The 9,730-nt window shown below is 39.8% G+C and overlaps 1 protein-coding gene across 2 annotated transcripts in view; it reads right to left on the minus strand.

The window, feature by feature from the left end:
- The window catches only part of MSRA (methionine sulfoxide reductase A), a 229,153-nt gene that overhangs the window by 93,976 nt on the left and 125,447 nt on the right, over positions 1-9,730 (minus strand). The gene's annotated exons all lie outside the window — the stretch shown is intronic.

The following is a 9,730-nucleotide window of genomic DNA, read 5'->3' on the forward strand; positions in this document are numbered from 1 at the left end:
CCAATGGGCTTCCAAGCGCATCAGAGAGACCTGGAYTGAACATTGGGAGAGCAGACAAAGTTCAGGGAAGATAAGCATGTGTTACAGCACATTCAAATATATTATTTCTAATTTCCATTACTTTATGGGCACTGTCCTTTAATTCCTCATGCTTCCTTTAATTGCACTATCCTTAAAGGATAGGCACTATCCTTTAATTCCTCATACTTTTGATTGTATTGAAAGACGTTACTTCACTGAACATGAAAGATGAGGCCACATAATTTTCTTTTATTGTAATTATTTGATGGATTGATGAGCGTTCAGACATCTCAGTTGGGATCGAAGTCTGTTGTTCTAAGTGTTACTATAGCACACATCAAGAATTTAGAAATGCAGATGTTTTTTGTTGACATAAGTGAAAATACACACACACACACACACATATATATGCATGTATATCATGCTCTTCAGTTAAATCATAAGGAAATATTATGGAAAAGTCAACTGCATGGCCAGCTCTTCCTTGTTACAGAAATGTAATGAGCTCCTTGATCACACCAGGCCAGATTTTGGGTTCATCTGCACTGATTTCCATAGAATTGTCTGGGATTGCTCGCAGTGCAACCAACAGCTGAATCTGGTCTGTTGATGGTTTCTGAATGAGCKGTCACCAAACAAGGAAGAGCGCAGTCTACAAGTAAATGAGGAGAGTTCAATGAAAACACCAATTTGACACCAAGAGAAAGGAAACAACCACCTCCACATAAAAAAGATGCTAGTATACGTTGGAGGGATATAACAGGAGGAGGTAGGACAGTGTTTCAGTGTTCCACCTGAAATGAAGGAAACCAAAATGAGCCACAGAGGAGTGGGGTGGCTATGCAAAGAGATTTAAAAGATAAGGTTTAGAAAGATTTCAAAGATGAGGATTCAATTTAGTCTGGAAAGTAGAGGAGTAAAACTGGGTGCATCTCTGATCCCTGTAATGAGTCCCTCATGGAAATCCCGGTAAAACCAAATCGTTTCCTGTCTATCTAGTGTGCTCCAATATGACAAAAACATGCTAAGATTATAAGGCAAAAAGGTAAAAGTTACATGGAACCATATTGTCCTGTCCACTAGATGCTGTCCAGGCAAATGGTGGCCCAAATTCACTTTCACATGGACCACCACTACCGAACCCAAACAAATCCTCTTGCTATCTGCAGGCAGAACATGACAACAGGTCAACAGAAAGGGGTTATATGTTTATAAGAATAAAAATACAGGCCACAGGTGGGTGGCCCAATGATAAATCGACACCACCTTTCTGCAATAAACCAATGACTAGCTTGATTTGGGGGAGGAATTCATCACTTCAGTGATGAAATCACATCAGTTTTCATGATGTTATGTGAGCTACCAGGGAAGACACTGGGGTTTGCTTTAGCTGAAACCACTGTCTGAAATTGTATTGCTGCTTGGCCTAAAGAAGGAGCAACTAAAAAGAGTCAGAAGGGGCTCCTAACTCTTTTATTTATTTATTTATTAAGATGATATAAGCCTTATGAAAGGTTCTTATCACTCAGGAACAAACTGCATGTCTAAGATGATTCAGTTTAGTTCAGTGAGAGTTTTCTTGAAGAACYTCAAAACAACAGCAGCATTACCTTGCGTCTCAATGGGAGCAGCAATGACGTCTTGGCAAAATAATCCACACTAAACCTTGCTGTGAATAATCCAGAATTTCAAAGAATTTCTCTTTGAATAAGGAAAATCATGGTGCTTCTCTGGGAACTAGAGCCTGACCTCAAGACAAAAAATCCTCATATTTATGGTGGATGAATCGCTAGAACTGATGCATGCTTAAAAATCAGTATTTGTCCTCAGAGGAAAAAGCAAGGAGGCAGCTTCATCTCTTGTTTTCCTCAAAGTCTTTCCATAATCTAGTGGATTTGCTTTCAGAATATGTTGTGGCTGCTTCTACTATTGCCAATCATGGTCATTTGGGGTGAGCATTCCTGTTTCTCCTTAACTTTAAYGGAAACTGGACCAAGAACTGGAAGACAGAACAAGCATTGTTGGGTTTGGGTTTGGATGCGCCCGGGTGCCCCGTGCTCTGGGTGTTCCTGCTGGAGCAGGGGCTGCAGTGGGTGATCCCTAGAGTTCCCTTCCAACCTCAACAAACCTGGAATTCTGTGATTCAAATTTGTGGGCAATAATCAAAGAGAAGCAATAAATCCACGTGCTCCTGAAAATGCTGCCTGTCTGTGTTAACGAGACATTTAACAGGCTAATGTTGAACAGCTGAAGCAGTTTAAAAATGACTGGTGATGGGCTCCATTCTCTAGGGAGATTTAGCTCTTCACCTTAGTGCCTCTTTCAGCCTTTCTCACTAAAAGTCCATTTATACCAAGTCTGAGCTTCACAGTATCCTCGGTTCACCTATTGCTTTTAATTAGCTAGTTTATAATATTAAACAGTAAAAGCATGTTTCATTTGTAGTTCGGAGAAGTTYGAACAAGTGTGAATATTTTTAGAARCTCAAAGTTTGACCCRTTTATTTTTTTTAAAAAATCCTACTGAATCACTAAATAGAATTTAATTTGCCATTAAATGGGCAAACAGCCATCCTTTATTTTTAGGTGCTGTTATTGGATTTCCAGCTATGGTGCTCAGTCCTCCTTGAGCTCCTGAACRAGCTTAGCCGTAGACGAACATCTCGCCGCGGATGATAAGACTTTATTACACCGTGGCAGAGAGGGCTGCGTGCCAACGGCAGATTGTCTGTTTATCCTATATCCATTTCCCACTTAGAAAACATAGCCGCTCTCAGAGGATTAGCCGCAGCGAGCTCTTCCAATGGGGATTCAAACCAGCAAGAACCTTCCTATAAAGAGCAATGGAAAAAGACATCTGAGTGACACCTCTGTGCTTCTGCTCTTTTTTTTTTCTCCCCTTCCTAATAGTGTTTAGAGTCTCACCTACTTAATCATCTCCCAGGTGAGTGCCCAAGCCAACGGATTAGAGCGGCGTGCTCGGTGTTTTTAACACGCTGTAGCCAGAAAGCATTTAATTATTTCCTGCAAAGCGGAGCGACTTCAAAAGATCAGCGTGAGAGCACCTCGAACAGCCGCTCACCCGGCTCAGCTCCAGCTAGCCCAGCCCTGGGGGAATAAGGGATCAAATTCAAGGAATGATGAAACTGTGCCTTGCTGCCCCATTTCTTTAACAAAAAAACAAATGGGACTTGCCTCTCTTTACTCGTGGAAATATAGGGCATAACTCCAGGAGTTAACTCCATGCGGCTGTAAGTCTTGTTAAACCCCAAAGTTTAAGTCTTGGAGGGACCAGAGCTTGTGAAGGGATTCTTCTCACAGAAGGTTTTTACATGGTTTTCTTAGCAGCTGCAAAGTGTTGCCTGTTGGCTGTCTCATTTTGAAGCACCCATCTCATCCCATGTATGACACAGGTAACCAGGAAGCCAGTTAAGAGCTACCAAGTCCACTGTCTRTGTCCCTATCAATGAATAGCTGCACCAGGACATGGATGCAGGCACAGGAACACTCATTGCCAGGCTGGCCTGGAACAACCAGCACTGAAGGTGACAGAGCAGTGGAACAGGCTGCCCAGGGAGGTTGTGGAGTCTCCTTCTCTGGAGGTCTTCAAAACCCGCCTGGATGCTGCCTTGTACCACATGCTCTAGGTGTCCTGCTTGAACAGCAAGGTTGGACTAGATGATCTCTAGAGGTCCCTTCCAACCTTGAATATTCTGTGATTCTGTGATTCTGAACCACACAACTCCTATAGCTAATGGCCATGAATACCTCCCAAGAGAGCTTTGGACAAGCCACCTTTTTGGACACTGAGATTTAGAGATACGGCAGTGGCCAGACCATGTCCATCAGCCTCCTCTAGAGTACAGACAGAGCCCAAGATAAGGCCCAAGATCTTAAGCTTCTCAGTGGTTCCAGCTCAACACTAATGTGTGCAACACTGAAGACAAGAGCCAGTCCCTCATTTACTTTTGTGCATATTCCTTCCCTTTTCCCTGGCACAATATATCCAAATATTTCCTTTTTCTCTTGTAACAGTCTCTCTCATATATTTTCTGATATAAATGTAAATATAATTGGAAGGAATAGGTGACAGGTCTTCAGCTCATACAGATTTCAGAGCTTATTGATTCTGCAGCAAAAACAATTTGTGCGAGCTAAAGCCTAGGCCCTAGTGAATAAGCAAAGCACCACATGAAAAAATAGGAAGTCTTTTGAGCAACTGGTTCTCCAAACTAGCCTGGGGATTTTTATTACGCTGTAGCTATCAATAATAAAATTACCATGGCAATGTGTTAAATAAACAAAAGTTAGATAATAATACACTGCAAAGCCCTATTTCAACAGTCTACTTAACTTCTACTTTGCTACCTTCCAGGTGATGGGAGTCAAAAAGATGGAAGTCATCACAGACGGATAAATTTTTAAGGGGAGAAGGATGAGTAATGGTAATTTCATTCGATCTCCTAAGGTTTACCTGACCTTCATATGACCAGAGGAGAGAATTTCACTGGAGTGGGCTGTATTTGCCAAGGTTCTGGAAACCCATTGGAAGTTCTGCCTCCTTCTTTGGCAAGAAATATTCTACATATTGTCCTATTGTTCCTCCTTATATATTCTCTTACCACCACTCAGATTTTTCTGGTCACTTACAATTTTTTGGGGGTGCTTCTTCCAACTATTTGGAAGACAACTCTAGAATATATCAGGTATACAATGGTCCTAACATGTTCTCATTGTTTTTTTTTTTAACTTCTTTGCATTTCAAACAACTCCCGTGGCTTTGTCACCACTGAGCTAGAGGATATGGTTGGCTCAGTATCCACTCCTAATTTTCTATTCATACAACATTGTGCACATATCTAAGAAAGAGAATTTTTTAAGTGTATTCTCTCTTTTAGTAGACGTCATATGAATTACACAGTCAGTGAAAGTTTGGCAAGTATTTATATGGCTCATAAAGCAACAAATCTGCTAGAAAATGTATTTTGGTGACTATCACCATTACTATTTTTTTTCATTCTGAGGTGGAGTGAAAATTGGGGTACCAAATGTTGTTCACTGATAAATCTTCTTCAGAATAATAGAGCCAATTTTTTCAATAAAACTATCTGAATGACTTTGAAGGAAAAAAAAAAGAAAAAAAAAGAAAATTATTCAACCTRGAGGACAAAAGGAGAGAACAAATCTCTACTATCTTTTTCACTACCCTTACAGGCTACATCTTCACTGGTCATTTCTTCACTGAGAAGTGCTGGACCCACTCTGCTCTCACCCTGAAGACTGACCACTGTTCACAGTTGGATTGCCTTAAGTATCAAAGAGTTTTCTTCTGATTTAATTTCATTCTGCGGGAATTCTGGCTTCACAGAATGTTTGTTGCAGGCGTCAGCGGACAGTTTCTTTACCCTGTGTAATCGGAGAATCTTTGTGCGTTGCAGAAATTGCTTTGGCTGAGATGCACGATATGGGATGTCGCTTTTTGGGGTTGTGTTGCTTCGTTGGCCAACACAGAGCACAGATCACAGACCTGCATGAGCCCCATCACCTGAAGGATTAGTCTGACATTGGTCCTGGGCAATACAAAAGAGCATCTTGTATGACATTCAACTGATGAGAAAATGTGGAAGATAGGCATATAATTAGTGCCAGTCAACATGGTTCTATGGAATATAGGTCTTGTCAGCCAAACTCGATCTCATTCTCTGATGAAATTACAAGTCTAGTGGTAACAAATGTGGAAGGTAATAGCATGGATGTAATAGACTTAGACTTTATTAATGCATTTGACTTATTGCAGCATGACAGTCTGATTAAAAAATTAGCACTATACAATATCAGTAGTGCACATGTTAAATGGATTAAGAATTGTCTAAATGACAGTTCTAAAAAAAATTGTCTGAAGGGAACAGGCACTATATGGCAGCATTTTTATCTGTGTTCTGCAGGGATTGGTACAATGCCTGTTGCTGTTGAAGTCCTTTCATCAATAATTTTGAAGAAATATAAAGTCTCAGCTTCTAAAATTTGTGGATAACTCAGATGAGAAGGCTGACAGGATGGTCTTGTGAAGCGAATACTTGCTGTGCTGGGCCCATTCAATCAAAAATGTACTAAAATAGGCATATGTAAAGCCTTATGTAAGGGAACAAAGGACACACACCATATCTACAATATCAAATATCAAATCCCTTTGCAAGATTGCATTAGTAAAGGGGTAGTGCTTGTTTTGGGATGCCCAAGTGAAGAAGGAATGAGGAAGAACAGCACTGGTGAGATCAATCCTAGCCTTAAGTAGAGCCACAAAGCTAATGCAAGGGTCTCAAAAATACTTCCAGTGACAACCACAAAGTGCATGATGTATTTAGCCTTTCAAAACAAAAATCCAGAGGTGATTTAATTAAAGGACATAAGCATCTTCTCAGGAAGGGATGACTAATTGTGAACTAGCAGTGAAAGGCATCTCAAGCGGCAGTGGTAGGAGCTGAAACCAAGGAAACTCAAATGGAAAAGTAGGTACAATTTTTAATTCTGAAGATGGTCATCTGATAGAAGATACTACATGGTTGGATTACACTGCTAGAACATTTAGTTGACATCTGTTGACAGATGTTCCTATGAACCAGGATGGAAAGTGGTAGAGTCTCCATCTCCTGATGTTTTCAAATTAAATCAGACTTCCTTACGGGAGAAATGCTTCAGACAAATACCACTTAAGCATTAATGAGAAAAGATGTAAGGTTTACTACAGCAGTAATTGGTTGAAATATAATGACCTACGCTATAAAAGATGTCAAATTAAATAATACAGTGAGCCCTTATCAACTTTCAACGCTGCGAATAGATGAGTGAATTGCTTGTGTATGCCAAATGCTGCTATTCTCACAAGGAGCTGAGGCTTTGTCATCATCATCTTCATCATGGTTGATGAAATAGCCTGTAACCCAACCACAATTTCTATATCCTCTTCATATAGATTACTTAACATCTTTTGGCTGAGTGTTCAGAGCAGAGATACCATATTTGCACTTTTGCAAATTTCTCACTTAAAAGCCCAAATTTAACCCTAAATTTAAACAGAAATGAACTGAGGGACTAGCCTCTAAATGTCAATCAATTATATTAACTGACAAACCAGTTATATTGGGTACCATGGAAATATGGTGGCTGGCTTGTGGACACTAGCCTAGACTATGTGAATACAGAACAAAAGAAACAAATACACAATTTTTTAGAGTGAGAAATGCTCCTTTTAGTTTAGTGTACATTAATTTAGATTTTAATTTATAAAATATTATAAAAATATAAAAACATATAAAAATATAAAATATTTATAAATATGGAAGAAGAGAATCACAGAAACTCAGTCTTACAGCTAACAACAGTCTAGCAGTAATGAAAGTACCTCACATTGGTCTTGAGCAGAATTAAGRCATAACTGGTTTATACAGAATGTTTCTCTAAAAACAGYATGCTAAAATAACCACTGCTCTAACAAAAACTTTAAATTCAGCTCCTGAAAACAAAATCATATTTCAGAGAACTTTAAATATTAAAAAAAAAAAAAAAAATTGCAGTGTTGAGTGTTGTCTCCTGGAAAGCGTTTTGGAGAGTGATAAGAAATGAAAAAAAAAAGTCCAAAAAATATGCCCATATGAACACACAGTGATACAATAAAGATATTGCACTGAAGACAGGTGGCTTTGAAAAATGTCCCTGAATTTCTTCAAAGGGTATGTGCTGAATGTGTCACATTCCTGGCTGAAACTGAAATACTTAATAGCATAAAACAGTACAAATCATTCAGTTCTCTTTGTCAGTCTAGGATCCAARCTGTGGAAGACTACAACAAAACACAGAACCTCTCATTTTTCACTCCAAATATATTTATTTGCATTCAGAGAAAGCACAAGAAAATCTACTGCTTGTTCTTAAGCCTTCATAACATCACAGTAACAGCTCAAAACACAGCTCTGATTTAACTCTATATTCAGACCCTTATCTTTTGTTTATGTTTATGAGTCTCTAAAMCCACAACACAGTTATTGCATTTTCTCAACTCATTCTATGTTGAAGATAATGTAGTAATTTTCTTAAATTTTGTGGCCTTCTACTTTGGCATGCTTACTGCATGTGATGATCCTGATAGTAGTGGAGAAACACCATTAAAGAAATTGTAGATTAGTGGTAGGAAAAAGGTCATTCTTGAACTAGAGAAGAAAAAGTATGGGATGAAACACAATAYGGGACCAACACACTTTGGGGCATGTCCCAAAACTTTGGTCCCATGTATGAAAGCCTCAAATTCATTATGCCACTGCTTTTAATGCCATTCTGCTTTATTCCACTCCTGCTATYACTGATTTCTGCTGTCATACAGTTAGGAATTTCGTAGCTCAGAAGAGAGCTTCAGTGCAAAGCTCTTTTGAAAAATTGAATTAATGACAAATGTTGGCATTTTTTATCGTAATAGATAAACACAGTGAATAAAGATCTGTGCAGGAAACATATCCTGTTATCCATGGATACGAAAAACTTTGAGGATAAAAAATGAATACTGCGTCACACTTGCACTATGCCTTTGTCTTAAAGAATCAAAGTCCTTTCCAGATGTGGATTCACCTACCAACATTTTGCACAACATAATCCACTTTTGCATTGCATTCTTTAGAATTAATTTTCCATGCAACATAATTTCTCTAAATATGATAAGCCCTGTGCTGAGAGCATTTTATACTCTGAAAGCCCAAATGCACGGTCGTACTTAATATAAATAGTTAATATAGTGCAAAGGCAAACAATATTATGACATGTATATAATAAAAAAAAGCAGATAGGTTATGATGTGTGGCATATATGATGATGCAGTTTTGACTTCAGGTAAGCAATTTCATAAAATAATATGGCTATATCTTTTCTAGCACACTCAATGAATAGGGTGGCATCTCAAACTGCATGACGTTAATGCTCAAATTCGGTTGTGCCACGAAGGCATTTAGTCCATTTGYGAGGACTTAGAACAAATTATCTCGATTCCAACTACTGCTACAGAAGAAGACAAGTCTCTTACAGACCTTGTGATAATTTCAGCCCTCTGCAGATGTCTCAGATACTTTATAGTATCTAAATGGCTGTCTGTTTAAGCAACTAAATGGTTCCTTTAATCTGTATTTATTTTAGTGTAAAATCCACAGGCTTATGCAGGCAAACTGCAGTCATCTGGCTCAGTGTTGGTCTATCCACAGATCTCCAGTGTCACTTYGAGCAAGCATCCTAATATTTCCCTTGGGATTTCATATATAAGATGGGGACATAAATGTCAAGTRGACCCCTAATACCATTCCTTGCCGTGTGAGAGATGGGAATCACAGAATCACAGAATGGTTAAGGTTGGAAGGGACCCCTAGAGATCATCTAGTACAACCCCCCTGCACCAGCATGGACACCCAGAGCGCGGGGCACCCGGGCGCATCCCGGCGCGCTGGCAGATCTGCAGAGCAGGAGCCTCCGCAGCCTCCCTGGGCAGCCTGGGCCAGGGCTCGGGCACCCTCCCACCAAACAAGTTCTTCCTCACGGCCACATGGAGCTGCCTGCGCTGCAACCTGCACCCACTGCCCCTTGGCCTGCCCCTGGCCACCACCCACCAGAGCTTGCACCTTCCTCCCTCCATCCTCCCCTCGGCTCCTTGGACACACTCACCAGCTCCCCTCTCA

Source organism: Nothoprocta perdicaria, unplaced genomic scaffold (genome assembly GCF_003342845.1).
Source record: "Nothoprocta perdicaria isolate Ctin4 unplaced genomic scaffold, notPer1 scaffold_101, whole genome shotgun sequence".
Classification (NCBI taxonomy): domain Eukaryota; kingdom Metazoa; phylum Chordata; class Aves; order Tinamiformes; family Tinamidae; genus Nothoprocta; species Nothoprocta perdicaria.